This window comes from Chamaea fasciata, unplaced genomic scaffold (assembly GCF_029207755.1).
Source record: "Chamaea fasciata isolate MVZ Bird 193981 ecotype frontalis unplaced genomic scaffold, bChaFas1.0.hap1 SCAF_9, whole genome shotgun sequence".
In the NCBI taxonomy this organism is placed as follows: Eukaryota; Metazoa; Chordata; class Aves; order Passeriformes; family Sylviidae; genus Chamaea; species Chamaea fasciata.
The window spans coordinates 895564-917944 of record NW_027094094.1 but is presented as its reverse complement, the minus strand read 5'-3'; positions in this window follow the sequence as shown (position 1 = coordinate 917944).

Sequence of the window (22381 nt, the reverse complement as noted above, 5' to 3'; positions counted from 1 at the left end):
CCCAGCCCATCCCTGCCACACTGCCCCGAGCCTTCCCTGCTTTGGTGCCGGTCACCCTGGTGTCACCCCGGTGTCTGCAATCCTGGGGTAACCCTGGGGTGACCCTGGTGCCTTGGAGCTGCATTTCAGTGACAGAGAGGGGACCTGGTCCTGGCTGCAGCACAGCCACGCACAAACTCACCTGGTTTTCTCTTCCACGAGAGGAAATTCTACCTCAGCTGAAAAGCCCGAGCCTTCTCCTGTCCTTTTCCCGTGTTTCACTTCAGCACTGAGCTGAAGCCGTGCAGGAGGAGTTAACCCAGCCCACGGGGGTGAGCATGCTGCCCAGGGTGTGAGCAGCCCGGGATGGCTGCAGAGCACCGAGGGGCTGTGGAAGGGAATTCCAGCCAGCCTCGGCAGGACCCAGCTCCAGCCTCCCTTCCCCTGGGCTTGGCTCAAGTTTCCAGCCCTGCTGAGATGGAGATTCTCATCTTTAGGCACGAGCTCAGCGGCAGCAGCAGCGCTGAGATTGGGTTTTGAACGGGCTCCTTGGAAGGACTTTGATTTTACCTTTCAAGAGCCGAGTAGAAAACACCCCTGTGACTCAGGAGCATTAGCACTCCCCAGCAGAGGCTGGTAATTTATCTGCAGTAATGGCCCACCCCAGTGCTCTCCCTCCTGCCCAGGTAATGTGTTTATTGCAGCTGTGATTTATCTGTTGTGACCCCGGTTCTGACGGGGATGGATGAGCCCCTCCTGAAGGGATCTGCTGGCCAGCGCTGTCTGCAGCCCCCCATGCTGGGGGAGCTCAGCTGCTGCAGTGCCAAGGTTTGGGAACTAAATCCTGCTTTGTGAGCTCCTGTGCCCCTTGGAATTCACTGCAAAGTGAACTTTTAATTCGTTCCTGCAGACTCAGACTCCCCAGGTGGGTGCTGCTGACACAAAATCCCAGAAGGAACACTGCAGACGTGACATCCTTGGGAGAAGTGGGAAGGGAGCCCATACCTGTTTCTCCCTCAATATTTGTCAAAAATTCGAAGTATCTGTCAGGGAAAATGTCTAATAGACAGGACTGGGAGTGCTGCTCTTCTCCCTGTCCTCAGCAGCAGGAAGAAGTTGTGTGAGCAAAGACTTGAGCAGCTCTGGCGTGGGAAAATCTCTGTAATAGCTCTGATGGAGGGGAACGTTTCCTGGGGGGTTGCAGAGGACTGGCAGGTGCTGGAATGGGGTTGGGAGAGAGGCAGGAACACAACCCCACACAGATCCTGACCCTTCCTCTCTTCAGCACTCTCACAGGTTTCCTGGGCATTCTGAGCTTGCCAGGATTGAGCCCTGTGGGATCATTCCCAATGATTTTATCCCAGAATCCCTGAGGTTGGAAAAGCCCTTCAGGATCATCAAGACCCAGCTGTGCCCCATCCCCAGCCCAGAGCTCTGAGTGCCACCCCCAGGAATTCCTGGGACACCTCCAGGGATGGGCACTCCAAACCTCCCTGGGCACTTCCAAGGCCTGAGAGCCCTTTCCATGGGGAAATTCCTGCTGCTGCCCACCCTGAGCCTCCCCTGGGCCAGCCTGAGGCCGTTCCCTCTCCTCCTGTCCCTGTTCCCCGGGAGTCCCAGAGTGGCACCTGCACATCTGTGGCTTCCCCCCTGCAGCAGCCCCACATCAGCCCCCAAAAAACGCAGGAAGGAGCCAAGGGATGCCAGGGGGAATGCCGGGGGGGAATGCCAGCCTGGCACAGCTCAGCAGGAGGAAATTCTGGGGCTCAGGCTCTCTGGGACTCAACCACATTGGAGTTTTGGCTACTAAAGCCCTGAATAATTGATAGGGAATAAAACCTTTATTTTTTTTAACACAGCATATCCTCATCAGGTGATTGTACAAATTAATTCAGGCTCCACTCCTTTGTCCCTTGACACTTGGTGCTACACAGCATGTTTGCTCCTCGCACAACCCTCACACCACTGGCTGAAGTGAAATATGACTGAGGCAGAAAATAAATCTGCATCAATTCATCATTACCAAACGCCCAGAATAAGAATATTTTCCACCTTTTTATGTCACAAATTATAAGTTACGTGAGTTTCATTGCCATAGCCACTCTTATCATTCCATCTGCTCGAGCTTAAAAACCCACTAAGAGGGCCCTGAGCTCTCCAGTGCAGGGACAGCAAGAAATGAACCTGAAATTATCAACAGCCTCACAACATCTGAACCCAGGGGGGCTGTACGAGCTGCGAAAACATTTGCTCCACTTCAGCAAAGCCTTGTTTTATGTCCTTTGGTTGTAAAGCTCACGAGCAAGGCATCAGCTGAATTCCCAGGCCAGTTAAAGATCCAGGAAAGGCCAGCAGAGCTGGAGCTGCAGCCCCGGGACAGCCCAGGGAGCTCCTGCAGGAGGGTCCTGCCCAGCCCAGGGTGGGGCTGGGACAACACAGAGCTCAGGGCAGGGGGAAGCTGAAGGGACAAGGTCATGGACCACATGGAGAACGAGCTTTTCTCCCGTGTTCCCTCCTCGCAGCCGGAATATTTTATCTCAGGGAGGTCACAGCGAAGGGCAGAGCAAACGTTTGGGGCCGGATTCCTCAGCTGCACGCAGGTGCCAGAAATTGGAATTCTCACCCACTCGGAGCTACCTTTGAACACCCTCCAAAGGAAAAGTGCAGCAGCCAAGCACCGTTTTCCCCAGGATTGCTCATGTGGTTTATATGCAAATGGAGCAGAGCCCCCAAACCCCCTGTTCCCATCACAGCAACATTTCTCCTTTGCTTTTCCTGAGCCCAGGAGACTCTGGCTCCTGTTCCACACCAGGGGGGTCAGAGGAGTCCCTTTCCCAGCGCCCAGAAATTCAGGCAGATCCCATGGGAGGGGAGATGGGTTTGCCTGAATCCTCTGAGGCAGAAGAGATTTAAACCCTGTCCTTCCATCTTTCAGCCCAGCAATTCACCACCAAACTGCTCTGCAATGAAGAGAAGGAATTGAAGGAAAATAAGCAACACATCCTCTCGAGGGGGTCATGTTTTCTGGGTCACATCTCGCAGGTTTTGATGAAATACGTTTTGAGAGCAGCTCCTGCTCCAGCCTGCTGGGTCAGTGTGTTCAAAGGGCAGCTCCAGGAGCTGGGGGAAGAAAGTCGAAGCAACAGAGACCTCCCTGCAGTTCAGAGGAGCTGGGTGCCGGCAGATGTTTTCAGAATGTAAATAAACAAGGATTTATATAATAAATATTAAAATATCTATTGTAATATATATATTAAAGTAGATACAAAATATAATGCATAGAGTATACAAAAATATATATAATAGATCTAAAATACATATAATATACATTATGTATAAATATAAAAATATAATGTATATTATATATTATATAAATTATATATATTTATAAACATATATTATATACTTTATATATATATAAATATATTTTTTTACATATTTCTAAATATACACAATATATTTTTACACATTTCTAAATATATAATACATTTTTACATATTTATATATATATAGTATATATACAAAAAAATATAAAATGTGTGTGTGCTCAGCTGCGTGCACTGCAGCCCAGTCTGCCTGTTCTCCCCAAAGCCCAGGGACACCCTGAGGAACACTGGGACAGTGGGAGGGGTCCCTGCCACAGCACTGGGTGGGATTTAAGCTCCTTCCCCAACCCAGACCAGGCTGGGATTCTGGGATTCATCTGAAAAAGCCTTTCCTGGCCAACAGCAGCACAATTATTTTGCAAACCAGATGGAGATTACCCTGGTGATCGCTGCCTCTTAGTCATAGTTCAGAGTATTTTCTGTGCTGCTCCTCTGAAGTCTATTCCTGCAAAACAACCACATTTAAAACCCTCCTACAGCAAAGAGTAAGGGTTTGGTGTTAACCCAAAAGCGCTTTCCAGGAACTGGTGGATGGAGCTGATTTTTAACTCCCAGTGCTCCGGTTTGCAGCTGAAAGGACACAAGGAGGTGGGTACCTGCTGCAGGGTAAAATGAAAGGCTAAAAGAGAGGAGCAGACAGCTCCCACAGGGCAGGCAGGACTTTGCCCACCCTCCTCTGGGAGCTGGGAGCACCAGGAGAGGTTCTGGCGGCAGAAAATCCTGTTCTGCACACAGCCAGAGATGGAACATCAAACAGGAGCCTTTCCCTGTGCCCCAGGACCTGCTCACAGGGGCATCCACCTCAGCATCCAAACCCTCAGGAGGGCTGCAGACACCTGGGCCAACAGAGAAAAAGTAAATTTTGCTGACACAGAAGTGGAGGGAACACAAGGATTAACAGGGAAGGGCAGGAAGACTGCAGTGACTTTCAGGCCTCCAGTCTGCAAAATGCACATCCAGTAAATCCACATTAGGGTTGAGTTTCTTTAAAAAAAAAAAAATCATGCAAAGAGATGGTGGCCCAGGAGCAGGAAGCAATCAATGGCAGGTTGTAGTAAAAGTGCTCCAGGTGATTGTACCGGTGATCTCCCTGCAGGATCAGAGCACCAGGAACAGGCAGAAATAAACTCCAGCACAGAGCCAGTACCCAGAGAGGGGCTGAGGAGGTGCTCCCTGGGCACGGGGGTGTGCTTTGGGGGAGCAGCTGGAACTTTCTGTTGGTCCATAAACGTGCCTGGGGTTTTGGAGGCTGGAAAACGCGAGCAAAGATGGGTCTAGAATGAATCCTGGGAGTGTGGGAGACAGGAGCAGGGAGAGCAAAGGGGAAGGGGCTACAGCCTGAGGTGGGGAAGGCAGACAGGACACCTGGAGGGTCAGAGATGAAATAAAACCAGAGGAAAGGGATAAAGCCTGAAGAAAAGGATACAGCCAGAGGAAAGGGATGGAAGGATGAAGTGGGAAAGGCAGACAGGACACCTGGAGGATCAGAGATGGAATAAAACCACAGGAAAGGATACAGCCAGAGGAAAGGGATGGAAGGATGAAGTGGGAAAGGCAGACAGGACACCTGGAGGATCAGAGATGGGATAAAGCCAGAGGAAAGGGGTAAAGCCTGAGGAAAGGGATGGAAGGATGAAGTGGGAAAGGCAGACAGAACACCTGGAGGATCAGAGATGGGATACAGCCAGAGGAAAGGGAGGGATGGATGAGGTGGGGAAGGCAGACAGGACACCTGGAGGATCAGAGGTGGAGCAAAGCCAGAGCAAGGGAGGAGGCCTGTGACACTGGCACGGGGCAGAGATTGGACACACAACCACCACACCACCAAGCAGCTGCTGTTAACATTTGTTTAACAAGGGTTGGAAGTGTAAATTATCCCTCAGCCTATGGCTGCAGGATTTGTCGGGAAGGATGGAGGTAAAGAGGGGCAGGAAAAACAAGACCAGGAGCATCTCCAGCTGCCCTGCCCCTACTCCAGCCACACCAGTCCTGCTGCCAAAACCCTTCATCCCACCTTCTGCAACCTGCCTGAAACCCCACTTGGAATTCTGCTCTGAAACCTGCTCGTATTGACCCTGCAGTCCTCTGAAGCTTGAATACAAATCAAAGCAGCTGCGTGCAGAGGGCAAAACCCACCCTGCTCCAGAGAGAGCCCCCACCTGACAACAGCCTGGGTGTCCTGCCCTGGAAAACAGTGCTTGGCCGAGTCATTGGATTTTCCTGGTGGCCCAGGCTGAAACAAGAGCATGTCACTCTCAGAGAGGGGAGAAGCACAGTGAGTTTCCTGCAGTGAGAGCAGGACATGGCCCAGGCTGAGCACTCCAGCACAGGCACACACTCACCTGAGCCTCAGGTGTGGCCATGGCCCTCCTTGGCAGCTCCCAGGGGGAGGGAAGGTCCTGCCTGGGGAGGGAAGGCTGCTCAAACCCGCCCTGCCAGCTCTCCTGCTCCCTAAGCTCTTACAAAAAAACCCCAAGCTTGCAATAAGGACAATAAATCAGACCAGGAGCAGCCACCCAAATCATGTCAGTTTGAAAGACAACTCAAGTGGGGCAAAGTTCGGCTGGGTCAGATTTTATCCCCAGCTTTGCCTTTGGAAAGAGCTTCCCAAGAGAGCAGAGCCCATCACGGAGCCTCCAGGGCAGGGCCCAGCAGGACTGGGCTCCAAATAACTCCGGGTATTTGAGAACATCCAGCCTTCCACCAACTGCTCAGCGTTTCCCTAGAAACAGCCCTAGCACCCACTGCTGAGGGAGCTGGAACTTGTCTTAATTTTAGCTGCTGCTTTTTGTTCCAGCTTCATCTCTGCTTCCCGAGGAACAGGCACGGAAGCCCCGTGGAATGTCACACTCTGCAGCCCTGGACTGGTGCCTGCTGCAGCTCTGGGTTTGGATGGACCCTGTCCTGCTGAGCCCAGCTGAAAAATCCTCACAGAGCCCTGGTTCAGCCCTGGGTTTACATGGAAACTGTCCTGCTGAGCCCAGCTCAAAAACCCTCACACAGTTTTGAGTTGGTCCCTGGCTCAGCCCTGAGTTTGTTTGGACCCTGCTCTGCTGAGCCCAGCTCAAAAACCCTCACAGAGCCTTGAGTTGGTCCCTGGCTCAGCCCTGAGTTTGTTTGGACCCTGCTCTGCTGAGCCCAGCTCAAAAACCCTCACAGAGCCTTGAGCTGGTCCCTGGCTCAGCCCTGAGTTTGTTTGGACCCTGCTCTGCTGAGCCCAGCTCAAAAACCCTCACGGAGCCCTGTCTGGGGTTGAGCCCAGCGTGAGACCCAGGAGGGGAATGTGGGCTGGGATTTCATCTTTAACCTGTGCGAGGCGGGTTTAGCAGGGCTTGGTCACGGCTGAGTGGGGGCAAAGCACTCACCCCAGGCCCAGGGAGGGGGAAAACATCCCCGGTACCTCTGCAGGTCAGGGCTGTCAGAGCCTGGCCAGCCCCTGGTTGGTCACCTTCTGCACAGGTTTAAGATAAAACCCCATGGATGTTCTCCCTCAGGAGCAGGCTCAATTCAATCCTGGCTTTTAACCAGGATAGCTGATTTTACAGGAACGACATTTCCCTGTGTGCAGCCCCCAGAGCTGGCCCCCCTGAATTCCAGATCCCCAGCACTTCCCAGCTGCAGACCCAGCACCCTGCAGGAAAGAAGTGCATTGAAGTTCCCTATTTTCACCATGACCAGGTTTCCTTTGCTGATGGTTCTGCACTAATTAGAAGCCCCCCTGCCCAGCACACCCCAGCCAGGGCTGGCACTAACCCGTTGTTTATTTTGCCTTTGTTTGTTCAGGGAAGTTTTCAGCCCATTTTGTGCTGCTGAGCGGGCACAGCCTGGGCCCCCAAGGCACAGGAGTGTCCTCTGCTCCTTTCCTCTCCCTGTCCAGATCAGGGAACACCTCAGGTACTGCTGGACACGTCACCTGGCTGGAATTTGTCAACCCTTCCCCTTTTCCTTTGCTGCTCCACCCCTGCCTGTTCATGCTTTCAGTTGCAGGAATGGGAGGAAAAATGGGATCTCAAAGGGGCACAACCCTGAGACCCCTTCCCTGCCTCGACTACAGAGGGGAGAACAGAAAACACAGAGATGCCACTGCTTCCCTGCCTCCCCCACAACAAAAATCAAAGTTTCTGTCTCTGGGAGTCTTGCAATTCGTGCCTGACACAGATGAGAAGTGATGAGCAGAAAGACTGGAAACACTTCCACCACAGAACCAAATGTTATTTAGTGATCAGCTGAATAGGAACAGGCTGGCCAGGCCACAGGGGACAAAAGGAAAGAGGCACAAGAAACAGATACGAGCTCACTGAGAATGACAAGAAACGGGCATGTAGCTCACTAACAAAAAGCACAGACCCTGTTTGGGGGGGCAGCACTGTGATCTCGGACAGGGCTGCACAACCCTCGGCAGTGCACAACCAAATAAAAACCCTGGAACCGTTAATTTCTAATAATAACTCAGTACAGAGACACAGCAAAGCAGAGCAGAAGCACCTGCTGGGGTTTTCTGCAGCATTCACGTGGAGTATTTTTGCAATGCTAAATAAGACCTCAGAAAAATCAAGCTCCATCTCGACAAGACTGTTACACGGGCTTTTCTGTGTGCCTGGGAGACCCAGGCACGCTGCAAGAAGAGGAAAATTGAGTTGACTTCCCTTGAAACAGGAACGGATTGCCGAGCCTGTGCGGTCATTTTGAATTTACAGAAATGTGAGCAAGGAAAACACGGGCCCAGGGAGTTCTCCTGGCAGGAGTGAGCTCATGGCAAGGGCAGGCTCAGGCAGAAAGGGGACAGTGCCCCGGCTGGGCTGCTGGGGAAGGAACGGGAGGGATTTGCTGAGCAGGAGCACCCTGTGTTTGTGTCTTGGGGTGCAGTATGTAACCACAAGTGTGTATTCTATTTGCCATCTGTTGAAACCAGCTGGGGAGGTGGGTTTTTTGTTTGTATCTTGTATAACCCATTCCTCATAACTCCAGGGGGAGGGGGCAGGTGCCTTCTGTTAATGGGCAGCTCTTAAACCAGCTGGGGCAGGGTTCTCTATCCCTTCCAGGACCCATCCTCCCTCCAGGGGATATCTGCTGCCCATGGGCCATCCAGGCTCACTGCAGGGCTGATACAATCCCATCATCCCACGGGGAGAGGCTCCACCCAGGGGGAGGAGCCCAGCATTCCCGCCTGGATCAAAGCTGGCATTCAGAACAGCAGCACAGCCTGTGTGCACTGGATTCCCAGAGGGAGCCCGGACCCATCTCAGCACCACTGGGCCCTTCTCCAGGATCATCTCTGCTCCGACAGAACCACAGCTGGCACTGCAGGGGGACTGGATTGGGCTGACACCAACACCCTGACCAACAGGTCGTGTTCTGACTCTGGCAGGGCTTCTAGGATTTTTATTTTTTTGTTTGCTTGGTTTTTCATACTACTACATTTTTATTTTTAATATTCCTAGTAAAGAACCGTTATTCCTATTCCCATATCTTTGGCTGAAACCCCTTAATTTCAAAATTACAATAATTTGGTGGGAGGAGGTTTACATTCTCCATTCCAAGGGAAGCTCCGGCTTTCCCTGAAAGACACCTGTCTGCCCAAACCAAGAGAGTTTACTGAAGCACTCTGGAGGTGAGTGAGAACACAGAAATCACCCAATAAATGGCAGAGTTTCCAGTAGGAGCAGCCGATACCAAACACACTCACGGCCAGAATGCACAACACAGACTGACAGATGCCCCCAAAGGGCTAAAATAAGTTATAGAAAGCAACTGGAGGGGCAAGGGGAACCCCAACCCTTCCCCCAGCACAGACTTTCCAGAGCCCCCTTGGGCTCCTGTGAAGCTCACTAATGCAAATAAGAAAAACTGGTTTGCTTTTAAATTAGAAAGAAAAAAAAAAAAACAACCCAAAACATTCTCGATCGTGGATTCTTTCATTATGCAACTTCACAGTGTAATTTTGGAGTAGCTGGTCAAGTGGCAATTAACAGCAAAATAAAGAGATGTTAATTCAAGTGCCGGCTCATTTTAGCTTAGCCAGATAATCTGCGAGAAAATTAAACCCCTCGGGGTAAAAGGGGGCCTGACAGTAAAGTGGAGGGGAGGAAAAGGCTACAAAGAAAAATAAACACAGACTAAAGAGAGGACTGTGGGGGCAGGAGTTTGACAAGGTGAGCTCTGCAGCCCATCCAGGCACAGCAGGCAGCCCCCAAAACCCAGTCACGGTGCAATAAATCCCGTTGTCTGTCCGGGCAGCACAGGAGACCCACCTGGGGAAAGGGCACTGCCAGCATCTCTGTGTGGGATGGGAAATCCCTGGGATGCAGTGGAGCAGCTCCCTGGGGCAGGCAGCAGCACCTGCACCTCTGCACACCTGGGCAGGGCTGGCACCTCCTCCCTCTGCAGCTTTCAGACACTCCCACAGGGGTGGTTTTTTTCCCTTTTCCAGCCCAGTTTTGCACATCACACACCTTCCTGCCAAACTTTACATGAGCCCCAGCCGCCCAAAGCACAGCCCCAGCTCGGAGCCACACAGAGGTCACAGAGTCCCACCCCACACCCCTGAGCCACAGGGGCTTCCAGAAACATCGCCAAGGGGTTTGTACAAAACCAAAAATCAGCTGAATTCTCTACTTCCCAAACAGTTTGCTTTTAAATGATCAGATTTGTTAATGAAGAGAAACCTACCTGTGCTGGCTGAGCTGCTCCTCAGGCCAGCCAGGGGCTCCATCGTGTCCAGCGCAGCTGGGATGGAGCTGAGCCCACTCCTCCTAAAAACCCCACACCACAAACCCTCCCTCCTTTAAATACTGCCTCAACTCTGCATTTACTGCACCTGGATCATCACTGGACCCTCTCCTCCTAAAAACCCCACAAAACAAATCTTCCCTCCTTTAAATACTGCCTCAACTCTGCATTTACTGCACCTGGATCATCACTGGACCCTCTCCTCCTAAAAACCCCACACCACAAACCCTCCCTCCTTTAAATACTGCCTCAACTCTGCATTTACTGCACCTGGGTCACTGCACCCTCTCCTCCTAAAAACCCCACACCACAAACCCTCCCTCCTTTAAATACTGCCTTAACTCTGCATTTACTGCAACTGGGTCACTGGACCCTCTCCTCCTTCAGAAACCCACGAAACAAATCTTCCCTTCATCCCCCCCTCATTTCAATACTGCCTTAATTCTGCATTTGGGGGTTCCTCCTGGTCACTGCAGCTCTGGGGACACACAGCCCCGCTCTGGGGCATTTTTCCTGCCAGGCGACAGTAGAACTTGGCTGCCCAGGGAGGGATTTTCCCATCAAACCAAAGCACAGGGAAAAGCTCTGGGAGGATTTGGCCTCCTAAATTAAACATGCAAATGGGGATTATGCTGCTCTAGGCCCTGTGTTGGTGCCTCTTGGAGCACAAAGAGGAAATTGAGAGCTAATTAAAATAAGCACAGTGCATTGTCTAAAGCCTTCCCTTGGCAGTGACCTTGACACGAGGAGATTTTTGGAGAAAACCTGGTTTGGGATGAAACCTCTCCATTTACCTGCAATACGGGTACATTTGAGGGTTGGTTCCAACAAAACCAAAATGAGATTTTTGAGTCAAAATCTGTTAAAATGGATCCTCATAAATTCCATTTAGCACTTCTGTTTACAACATTGACAGGTAAGGATGCCCTCCTAAAAAAAAAAAAAAAAGTTTTAATAGAAGAAAATAACAAATTAAGATAGATTAGAAATAATTTTCCCTCAGTTTCATCTAACTTCTGACTTGCACCTATAAACTTCAAATTCTCTGTGGCCATAAGAACCTTGGATCACTAAAACCAAAGGCACAGAAAACTCTATCCATAGTATTTGTAACTTCAGAAAGTAAAGAAAATAAAAGATAAAATCTTACCAATATGAAGAAAACGTAATTTTTTCAGTGCTTTCAGAGTTTTCTAAAGGCAACAAGATATTTTGTTCTTAGGAAATTGATAAGTTAGCTCACAGAGCTTTATAAGGTTGGCTTTGGTAAAGAAAAGACCAGGGTGAGAAATGGTTTCTATTTGCTGTGTCTACACCTTTTCTGAAAGGTTTTCCCCCTCTAAATCCACAGAAACTGGCATTTCCTGATGGTTCTGAAAGGACATGGATCACAAGGCAGGAAAAAGAGACTGGGGACAATTTTGTGGCCCCCTCTGGCTCAGTGAGTGAATGCCAGCACTGGAACTCTGCTCCAAACGCTGCTGGTGGGGTTTAGGATTTTAGGAAAGGCTCAGTGGGAATAGAGGCACCAACAGCTGGGACAGCAGGAAAATCCTGCCCCTGGTGTGGGAGCTGACAGTGCTCAGAACACGGATTCGCAGGCTCCAGGCAGGATCCTGAAGCCTGTGGGAAAGCCAAGAACAGAACTCTCTCAGTCTGGCCTGGGAAATCATAAGGAGGAGCCCAAAACAACCTTGTAGATCTCCTCCCCCTGACACCTGGTGCTTTTCCAACTTGTTTACCAAAAGGTGGTGCCCTAAAGGACCAACCCTATTCATTGTACCCAAACGCTGCATTAAAAGGATCTGTCTTTCAATAAACTTTGCTCTGAGCCCTCTGAAGAACTCAGAGTTCCACCTGTGGTTACACGAGCCATCCTGAATTCTAACAGTACCCCTGGAGCTGTGGGGACAGCACACACAGGTCACCCCACAGGGTGTGAGCAGCCCCATGGAATCCCATTTAGGATGGAGGGACCCTAAATCCCACTCCTTCCCTGGGAATGAGGGCCCCCCCACTCCAGGGGCCTCCCAGGTGTGGTGGTTTCACGCTCCCCTGTCTCTGTTTGCCAGATTCAGTGTAGTGGTTTAAATGTCTTTTCTGCTGTGAGACAGGATTAGGAGAAAAAAGGCAGGCAGGCTCAGCTTGAAGGCACACAGATAGATTGATTAACATGCAATGAAAAGAAGAAAATAAGAAAATGAAACTTTTAAGACACTCTACAGGGCGGCCCTGACTCGGTGTTACCTGCCGGCAAGCTGGAAGGAAAAGGAACGGCTTGGACACAGTCAAGAGTTGATGTGGGGGTTTTCTAAAGTGGCATTCAGCATCCTCAGTGGTCAAACAATGTGTCAATATCTAAAAGTAGCCCCTGACAGGTGCCTGTCCCTTCTAAAACAATTTTAAGATCCTGACAGGGCAGTGTTCCATATTCCTCTTTAACTAAAAACCAAACTGTGTTAACCCAGGGCAGAAAACTCCCAATTTCTGTGCCACAGCTCGTCCCCTCCCAGTTGTCACCCTGTGCTGCCTCTCAGCACCATTAGGATCAGGAAAAATGAGAATAACTACCTGCTCCCCATTTAGCACAGCCGTGGATGCACATCCCCGAACTCCACTGCACTTGTACCATGGGGACTCAAGGGATGCTACAAGGACCAAATTAAAAAAAAAAAAAATATCTCATTCCTGGTGTTAATCTAAAGCAAACCTTTTATTTCACATGCCAACAGCTCCCTTCTATCGGTTCGAATTTACTTTTTAATTATGTATATTGTTTTTTTTTCCACATGAAACTCCAGACGAGAAATATGTATCTCATTATATTTTACGTTATTCAATTGAACTGAACACAAAGGCATTTTTCTCGAATACTGAGCGCTGATGTACCTTTTTAATTAAAGCTTAAAAAGCTTTTAATTAAAACAATAAATCACAGACAGCGGGCTCTATCCACGTTGTCTTCCGGCCTGCGTAGATTTTCTCCTTTTGTCATCTGATTGACCCAAAAGGTAAAAAAACAGGTGAAAGGGCTCTCAGATTGATCCTGCAGTATCAAACGCTCTGCTGGCTGGGCCAGCAGCACTGCTGGGACCTGCCTGCAGTCACTGCACATCCCTCTGCCCGTGCTCTGCCCTAAATCTGCAGCAATAAAGCCCCAGGAACCAGGTAAACCTTCCCAGCTGTGTCTGCCCAAACCTCCCCTGCACCAGTGACGCTGTTTCACACCACAACGACACAGACTCCGACTTCAGACGGCTGAAAATGACTCTTTTATTTTTGGGATGTGTCCTCTTATACTATTCTACACAGACCAATTTGATTGGTGACACAAAGACAAACCCCTTCAATCACACTGGTCAGACCAGAGGGACATCAAGAAGAAGTCCCTCCTAAAAAAAAAAAAAATATATATATATATATATATATATATATATATATATATACAAACATGGTACAGTTACAAAAACTCTTCTCTTGTTTACAAAAAAATCCCTGAAAAAAGAATTGCAGAAAACCAAAACACCTCAAACACAAAATCAAAGCTACACACCAGTGCGGACACCGAATTTAACCTCTTGGTGTCACTTTGTTGTGTCTCCCGTGCAGAGCTGAGGTTTTCCAGCCTTTTTTTACACCTCAGCACCGAGCTGCTGGTGCCTCCCAGCCCTTACCCCACTGCCCTGTGCATCCCAAACCAGCGGGATCCAGGGGGGGACAAGGATGTGGCAGCTCTGGGAGCTGCTGCTCTGAATTGAGGCAGGATTCTGTGGGCCTGTGCCAGTCTGGGGAGCTGCATTTCTCTGTGACACTTGGTTTAGTTCAGAAGCCGAATAGAAACACGTTTGGTCCCCCACGCACCAAAGCTGGGTAAGATATTTTTGGCCCCCAGACTACAATTACTTCTCGAAATCTGTAAATTCCACGTGTCCTGAACATCCAGAGCTCCTAGCAGTCAAGGCTGGCACTTGCACAACAAAGACCTTCTCAATTATCATTTTTAAAGTGACAGGGGGACCCAGTGAATCATCCCCTCAACTGAAAATAAAGGCTCAGCTCCCCCCACTTTTCTCATGACAATTTGCTAAACGAACCTGCATTGCCCAGGTTGGAAAGAGGAATATTTGTGTTGCCCCCGAGGTGGGGCAGATAGAAAAGCAGCTGCTTCAGAAAGCAGAGAGGGGGGACAAGTTGGTGGAGTTCCCTTTCTTCTCCTTCTTCCCAGCCTCAGCAGCAATATTGAACAGCAACGTGCCCATATGGAACACGTGCAGCCCTCCAGATCAGCCCTGGGATCTTCCTGGTTCTGGAAATCTCCTTCTATCCAAGGATAAATGAGAAGCAAAATTGCAGGGGGAAAAAATTTAAAAAAGAAAAAAAAAAAAAAAAAAAAAAAAGAAAAAAAAAAAAAAAAGAATGCTGGGTGACTTCAAGGAGAAACAAAATCTCCCAATAAAGTCGGCAGTAAACTCCAAGTGCTCGCCTGAAACTGCCAGGCAGTAAAAGCACAGAGCACTTGGCTGGTGCTGCCCGAGGTTCCCTTCCCTGAGGTCAAGGGCAGGGAGGCACAGCCCGAGCCCTTCCTGCCCACCCTGAGTGTCCCTGCTCGGGGCAGGAGGGTCCAGCAGGAGCGTCCCTGACTGTGCAACCCCTGAACCCCTCAGGGGAATAACACCTTAAAAAAAAAAAACCTCAAAAAAAAATCCCAACCAACCAAAAAAAACCCCAAAACAACCCACAGAAATACACACCTTAAAAGAACACCTCAGGCCTTGCCCTGGAAGAACACACCACAGAGTCTGCACCTAGGCTGGAAGAAAAGATTCCCCATGTGGATTCTTGCAAGACTCTGTGATTTACCTGTTTTTTGCTCTCCCCAGATGTCCCCAGTTCTCCTGGTTTCTCCTTTCCCCGTGTCCCCTGCAGGGCCCTGCCCTTTGTACCCCCTGTGCCCTCAGACCGTTGGTTCCTGACCCCACACTGAGCCCTGTGCTCACCTTTCATCTGGGGCTGTTGTCCCCGGTCCCTTTGGGGTGCTGGAATAAACCTTCACTGGAATTTATCTCACAAAAGGCGCTTCCTGCCTCCGTGGGCCGTGTGGGCTGTGTGGGGTGTGTGGGCCGTGTGGGCTGTATGGGCTGTGTGGGCTGTGTGGGGTGTGTGGGCTGTGTGGGCTGTGTGGGCTGTGTGGGGTGTGTGGGGTGTGTGGGGTGTGTGGGGTGTGGGCTGTGTGGGCTGTGTGGGCTGTGTGGGCTGTGTGGGGTGTGTGGGCTGTGTGGGCTGTGTGGGGTGTGTGGGGTGTGGGCTGTGTGGGGTGTGTGGGCTGTGTGGGCTGTGTGGGCTGTGTGGGCTGTGTGGGCTGTGTGGGCTGTGTGGGGTGTGTGGGCTGTGTGGGCTGTGTGGGGTGTGTGGGGTGTGGGCTGTGTGGGGTGTGTGGGCTGTGTGGGGTGTGTGGGCTGTGTGGGCTGTGTGGGGTGTGTGGGGCTGTGTGGGGTGTGTGGGGTGTGTGCGGTGTGTGGGCTGTGTGGGGTGTGTGGGGTGTGTGGGGTGTGTGGGGTGTGTGGGCTGTGTGGGGTGTGTGGGCTGTGTGGGCTGTGTGGGCTGTGTGGGCTGTGTGGGCTGTGTGGGCTGTGTGTTGTGTGGGGTGTGTGGGCTGTGTGGGCTGTGTGGGCTGTGTGGGCTGTGTGGGCTGTGTGGGGTGTGTGGGGTGTGTGGGCTGTGTGGGCTGTGTGGGCTGTGTGGGGTGTGTGGGGTGTGTGGGGTGTGTGGGCTGTGTGGGGTGTGTGGGGTGTGTGGGCTGTGTGGGCTGTGTGGGGTGTGTGGGCTGTGTGGGGTGTGTGGGGTGTGTGGGCTGTGTGGGCTGTGTGGGCTGTGTGGGGTGTGTGGGGTGTGTGGGCTGTGTGGGGTGTGTGGGCTGTGTGGGGCTGTGTGGGCTGTGTGGGCTGTGTGGGGTGTGTGGGGCTGTGTGGGGTGTGTGGGCTGTGTGGGCTGTGTGGGGTGTGTGGGGTGTGTGGGCTGTGTGGGGTGTGTGGGGCTGTGTGGGCTGTGTGGGGTGTGTGGGGTGTGTGGGCTGTGTGGGCTGTGTGGGGTGTGTGGGCTGTGTGGGGTGTGTGGGCTGTGTGGGCTGTGTGGGGTGTGTGGGGTGTGTGGGGCTGTGTGGGGTGTGTGGGGTGTGGGGTGTGTGGGCTGTGTGGGGTGTGTGGGGTGTGTGGGGTGTGTGGGCTGTGTGGGGTGTGTGGGGTGTGTGGGCTGTGTGGGGTGTGTGGGGTGTGTGGGGTGTGTGGGGCTGTGTGGGCTGTGTGGGGTGTGTGGGCTGTGTGGGCTGTGTGGGGTGTGTGGGCTGTGTGGGGTGTGTGGGCTGTGTGGGGTGTGTGGGGTGTGTGGGCTGTGTGGGCTGTGTGGGCTGTGTGGGGTGTGTGGGGTGTGTGGGGTGTGTGGGCTGTGTGGGGTGTGTGGGGTGTGTGGGGTGTGTGGGCTGTGTGGGCTGTGTGGGCTGTGTGGGGTGTGTGGGCTGTGTGGGGTGTGTGGGCTGTGTGGGGCTGTGTGGGCTGTGTGGGGTGTGTGGGGCTGTGTGGGGTGTGTGGGGTGTGGGGTGTGTGGGCTGTGTGGGGTGTGTGGGGTGTGTGGGGTGTGTGGGCTGTGTGGGGTGTGTGGGGTGTGTGGGCTGTGTGGGCCGTGTGGGGTGTGTGGGCTGTGTGGGGTGTGTGGGGCTGTGTGGGCTGTGTGGGCCGTGTGGGGTGTGTGGGGTGTGTGGGGTGTGTGGGCTGTGTGGGCTGTGTGGGGTGTGTGGGGTGTGTGGGCTGTGTGGGGTGTGTGGGCTGTGTGGGGTGTGTGGGGTGTGTGGGGTGTGTGGGGCTGTGTGGGGTGTGTGGGCTGTGTGGGGCTGTGTGGGGTGTGTGGGGTGTGTGGGGCTGTGTGGGGTGTGTGGGCTGTGTGGGGTGTGGGGTGTGTGGGCTGTGTGGGGTGTGTGGGCTGTGTGGGGTGTGTGGGCTGTGTGGGGTGTGTGGGGCTGTGTGGGGTGTGTGGGCTGTGTGGGGTGTGTGGGCTGTGTGGGGTGTGTGGGGCTGTGTGGGGTGTGTGGGGTGTGGGCTGTGTGGGGTGTGTGGGCTGTGTGGGGCTGTGTGGGCTGTGTGGGGTGTGTGGGCTGTGTGGGCTGTGTGGGCTGTGTGGGGTGTGTGGGCTGTGTGGGGTGTGTGGGCTGTGTGGGGTGTGTGGGGTGTGTGGGGTGTGTGGGCTGTGTGGGGTGTGTGGGGTGTGTGGGCTGTGTGGGGTGTGTGGGCTGTGTGGGGTGTGTGGGGCTGTGTGGGGTGTGTGGGCTGTGTGGGCTGTGTGGGGTGTGTGGGCTGTGTGGGCTGTGTGGGGTGTGTGGGGCTGTGTGGGGTGTGTGGGGTGTGTGGGGCTGTGTGGGCTGTGTGGGGTGTGTGGGGCTGTGTGGGGTGTGTGGGGTGTGTGGGGTGTGTGGGGTGTGTGGGGTGTGTGGGCTGTGTGGGCTGTGTGGGGTGTGTGGGGCTGTGTGGGGTGTGTGGGGTGTGTGGGGCTGTGTGGGGTGTGTGGGGTGTGTGGGGTGTGTGGGCTGTGTGGGCTGTGTGGGGTGTGGGCTGTGTGGGGTGTGTGGGCTGTGTGGGGTGTGTGGGCTGTGTGGGGTGTGTGGGGCTGTGTGGGGTGTGTGGGGTGTGTGGGGCTGTGTGGGCTGTGTGGGGTGTGTGGGGCTGTGTGGGCTGTGTGGGCTGTGTGGGCTGTGTGGGGTGTGTGGGGTGTGTGGGGTGTGTGGGGTGTGTGGGGTGTGGGCTCTGCCCGGACCCTGCCCAGTCAACCTTTCCAAAAAGAGATCTTTCCTGCGGAGAGGTAACAGCTCCACCACCTCAATCCCACACTGCTGCACCTGAGCACAGTCAGGCTGGCTCCTGGGCTGTCCCTGAGTGTCCCTGAGTGTCCCACAGCCGGGCTGGCTCCTGGGGTGTCCCTGCTCCAGCCCTGCTCCACATCCTGCCCAGCAAAAGGGGAGAGGTTTTATCTTCCAAAAGCACCCAATTCCCTCGGTATTATCGTTCTTTGAGCCGTTTCCCTGGTCTATTTTTGCTCTCAGTCTTCAGCTCATCCCCTTTGGGTTTCTTTATCCATCCCTGTTCATTTTCCCGTTCCCACTGGAGGAGGGAAAGCCTCATCTCTCCCTTCATGTGTCTGGGAATGAGAGTGACCCTTGTGAGGGCCAGGGAAGGGCTGGCCTGGGGCAAGCTCTGTTCCCAGCTCATCCCAAACCCTGGCAGCCCCATTCCCAGCTCATCCCCATTCCTAGTTCCCACTCATGCCAATTCCCACCCAACGCCATTCCCAGCTCATCCCAATCCCAGCCCTGTTCCCAGTTCCCAACTGATCCCAGTCCCTGCCCATCCCCATTCCCGGTTCCCAGCTGACCCCAGTCCCTGCCCATCCCCATTCCCGGTTCCCAGCTGACCCCAGTCCCTGCCCATCCCCATTCCCGGTTCCCAGCTGACCCCAGTCCCCGCAGCAGCAGCTGGCAGCATCTGCTGTGAGTGATGCGACATTCCCAGGGAGCTGGTGGGATCATGCCCAGAGAACAGGCAGGAGCTCTCAGGACACGCGGCGCAGCGCTGCTGGGAAAGGAAAACGCGCCAAACACAATTTCACCTCCTCCAGCTGGGGGGACCTTGGGCCTCTCTCGTCTCTCCGAACACGAGAACCAAGACAAAGCGTGCGAGTGCTCTGGGTTTGGGGGGAATTGTTCCATCCGAGCCCTGAGGGACGGGGAGGCATTGTCAGACCAGAGGCTCTAATTAAGCCTGCCACGCTCGGCTCCCGAGCTCCCAAACCCTTCCCGAGAAGAAAGGGAGCAGCAGATGGAGAGCAGGTGTCAGCAGCAGTCTGGAACCTTCCGTGGCTGGGATGGATGTGGGGCCCAAGGGTGGAGTGTGGAACTCTGCCACTGCTCACGTGCGGGCACCAAAACCTCCCACGGGGTTTCAAACACTCCCAGGCTGGCAGGGCTGGGGCAGGAGATTGGGATTTCTACAATTAATTTCTACTATTCATTCCTACAATTATTTTCCACAATTAATAAGGTGGAGTAGAAGCTATTCATTGTTTATGTTAAGTTACAGTTATGGATTTCAAGGGGTTTTTTTTCCGTGATCATGGATTATTTGATTGGCTCTTTTGTTTTGTCCACGTGTCCAGCACGTACATTTTAGGACACTTAATTGGTTAAAGTCGATCATTACCTCGGGCTTCCTTTATCTAGATTTTGTATTTTTGTTCTTTGGGTTGTTAGGGTTTTTGTCCTTAATTGAGCTGCAGCTCCAGCTGGTCCTGGCAGAGCTGTGCAGGACACCCAGGGCTCTGGGGGTGCCCACAGCTGCTGTATTTTATATATTTTATCTTTTTTTTATCCACAAACAGGCGTTTTATCAATGTATCATGACAGCTGTCAGCTTATTTCCAAGAAAAAAATTACTAAATTTGCAAGTTAGCTAAGCATGTTTTAACAAAACCTAGGATAATTTTACAATTAAACAATACTTAAACTCAATATGAATAAATTTTGGCAGAAAGAATTTAAAGTTATGTTAACTTAATGAAACTTACATGTAATACAACATTAAATTAATAGGATATAGACTTAATATCATCTAAACTTTATAAAACTTAAAAGTAACCTAAAAAAAAAGTAAACTAAAAGTAACTTATAAAACTTAAAAGTAACTTAATCTTAACAGGGCCAAACTTAACAGAACTTAAAATAAGATAATTTAACTGAGCAATGCTTAAGCTTAAATTAAATTATACAGAAATTATTAATATTAATAGAATACTAAAATATAACTGAACTCAGACATATATAAAGTGTTTGATCACGGGGCAGGTGGAGCTGGGGGTGTGTGGGAAACAGAAAAAGCAGACAACCCTCACTGCAGAGCAGATGTAGGGCTGGAGCTAAAGAGATCCAAGAATGAGGGTGTAGAACAATGAGAGTGGGGTTTTGTGCTGTGCAGAGTTAGCTCTAATAAGTAGAAAAATATGTTAAGTAAGAGAATAGAAAAGTTGAATAATGAGGCTCTGTGCTTTGTTTATAAAAGAAAATATTCCTCATTTAAAGAAAAATATTCCTCTTTTAAAGACGAGTAAAAAATGCTCCTGAATAGCAAAAAATATGAGACAAGCACCCACTGTTAGATCTAAGGCGTACATGTAGTTTTAATGGTTGGTTTATGCAGATGCCTGAGAGCTCTTAACAATTTGCTGTTGGTTAGAAAACTTTTAAAAGGTCTTGGAACACAGAATTCCCTCTGTAACACAGATAATTTGCTCCTGGAACACAGAGAGCTCTCTTGGAACACGGAGAATTCTCTCCTGTAGCACACAGAATTCTCTCCTGGAGCACACAGAATTCTCTCCTGTAGCACACAGAATTCTCTCCTGTAACACACAGAATTCTCTCCTGTAGCACACAGAATTCTCTCCTGTAACACACAGGACTCTCTCCTGTAGCACACAGAATTCTCTCCTGTAGCACACAGAACTCTCTCCTGTAGCACACAGAATTCTCTCTGTAACACACAGAATTCTCTCCTGTAGCACACAGAATTCTCTCCTGTAGCACACAGAATTCTCTCCTGTAACACACAGAATTCTCTCTGTAGCACACAGAACTCTCTCCTGTAACACACAGAATTCTCTCCTGTAACACACAGAATTCTCTCTGTAACACACAGAATTCTCTCCTGTAGCACACAGAATTCTCTCCTGTAGCACACAGAATTCTCTCCTGTAACACACAGAATTCTCTCCTGTAACACACAGAATTCTCTCTGTAGCACACAGAACTCTCTCCTGTAACACACAGAATTCTCTCCTGTAACACACAGAATTCTCTCCTGTAACACACAGAATTCTCTCCTGTAGCACACAGAACTCTCTCTGTAACACAAAGAATTCTCTCTGTAGCACACAGAACTCTCTCCTGTAGCACACAGAATTCTCTCCTGTAGCACACAGAATTCTCTCTGTAGCACACAGAATTCTCTCTGTAGCACACAGAATTCTCTCTGTAACACACAGAATTCTCTCTGTAGCACACAGAATTCTCTCTGTAGCACACAGAATTCTCTCCTGTAACACACAGAATTCTCTCCTGGAGCACAGACAATTCTCTCCTGGAGCACTGCTGGCAGTCCTGAGCTGTTGCCATCTCTCGTGTCTCACCCTGTGCTGAGGCTGATGTTACAATAAAAGCTCCAGAAACCTCTTCCCAGCAGTCCCATCCCGTTATTTGGGAATTTCAGATCCATCAGGGGTGGCCTGGGCAGATGTCTGAGCCCCTTCTGTCCCTGTTCCCTCCCCATTAAAGTTCATGTGACAGCCCAGAAGTGTCTCTGGTTCTCACCTGGATGGATGATGGGCAGGACAATCATGGACCTTGAAAACAAAGTTGATTTTTCCAGTTGAACACAGCCTGATACAAACCTCACACATTAATTGGAATATTTCCCCTGACTTCAGCACTCCCTGAGATGAAGCCTCACCTCCTGGGAGCAGTGATGCCTGCAGGGAATTTCTGGTGATCTTACAGTGCCTCCCAAGCAGGAACCAGCCCCCCAGGGCAAACCCTCCATTTCAATTCCAAAGCTTGATTCTGTGTCACTTTTTCAAGAAGCTGTTTGAATTTTTAGGAAGAACAGCACCATGTTACCATAACTGCACGTGTGGTTAAAATATCCTTGCTCAGAGCAGCAGAATAGCCCTGAAATATCCACTGCTGAGAAAAGAGGCAGCATTTCCATCTCTGCAGGGAAAGAAACACGCACCCCTCTGTCCTAAGAGGAGAGGTGAACCCCCGGATGAGAGCAGAGCAATAAATCCCAGGGAGGTTGTTAATTGAGGATCTCACCAATCTCTGCTGGCTGGGGAAGAGCAGCAGGAGAGGAGAAGACACTTTGGTGCCTGGAAGTGATGCCGTAAGTTTTATTTTTCATGTATTTCAGGTTCTGCGGTGCCCAGGGGTGCAGCTCTGAGCTCACAGTCAGTGTCACTCAGCTCTGCAGGGACACAAAACAAATCCTTCTCCTGCTGCACACCGAGGACAACTCTCAGCCCAAAAGCACAAACAAGGGTGGGCTGGAGGGAGGAACAAGAAGGATGGGACCTCACAGCCTGAAGTTATAATTAGACAATTCAACCCCAAAATGCAAATAGGCCAAAACTTAGAAAGTGTGAGACCTTGTGACCGTTTGTCCATTTTGTGACAATTTTGTGACCATTTTGTGACCATT